Raw genomic sequence first — 971 nt, 5'->3', positions numbered from 1 at the left:
CCAGCCCGGATCGTGTGTGTGTGTGTGTGTGGCGGGGGAAGTGCCAGTCGCGAGTGTTCCCCCGCACACCGATGACTTTTATCATAACTGAAATCAATAGAACTGAACGGGAGCGATTTCACAATCTGTTTTGATCACTTTGCTTGTCAGCTCGGGCCGGGGTTGCCACGTGTTGATAAATGCTCCAACAGCAGAAATGCGATATATTTTCATTGTCAGTAAATCAGTAAAGCTGTTATCAGGTTTAACGCAATTTTTATCATCTCCATATTATTTTATAGGTTTTAATTTACACTTGTAATAGGGCTATTCCACACCCTGGGTACAGGGGTGGTGTGCGTGCGGCTGGAATCGTGGCCCCCCAGAAACCACGAGGACCGATTCCTCCGGAGTACAGTTACAGAGGTGATGAGTTTGGTCCAGTCTGTGGTAAGTAGCAGGTCAGAAAAGGTTTTCTGCCGCCGTCTGTGTCCGTCCCAGGTATTTTGCAGCACTCCAGTTGCCTTGGGCCACGTTCCCGGGACCGCGGAACTGAAGGGAGTTTTCGCAGAGCCGAGTTCTGGGGCTGGGTTCCCTCGCTTTGCACCCCTTCTCTGCTGAACATTCCAAAACTCAGATTGATTTCTGCAGCCTGGGTTAGAAACACGATACGGAAAATCACAGCAACATTAATATTTCAGCGCTGATGCCTGAGCTGGGTGTTTCCCGTGTCAGATATGAACGGATTGCGTCTGCTGAGGAGAGAAAGCCCTCTTCCGCGGGGATGAGTCTGTGCTGCTAAGTAAGTGCTGTTTCTCCTGGCCGCAAAAGCGGGGCTCACGTTTATTGGTGTGTTCCGCCTCGAGCTGCTGGTCCTCTCTGCCCTGTTTCAGCAGCCCCCCCGGGTTTGGCACGCTGTCCCTGACACAGCAGCACCAGCCGCACAAAGCGTGTGCAGGGCTGCTGCGGTGAGAGGGGACAGGCTGCCGCTC

Source organism: Buceros rhinoceros, unplaced genomic scaffold, assembly GCF_000710305.1.
Source record: "Buceros rhinoceros silvestris isolate BGI_N320 unplaced genomic scaffold, ASM71030v1 scaffold10597, whole genome shotgun sequence".
NCBI lineage: Eukaryota > Metazoa > Chordata > Aves > Bucerotiformes > Bucerotidae > Buceros > Buceros rhinoceros.
Note: the sequence above shows the minus strand (reverse complement) of the source record.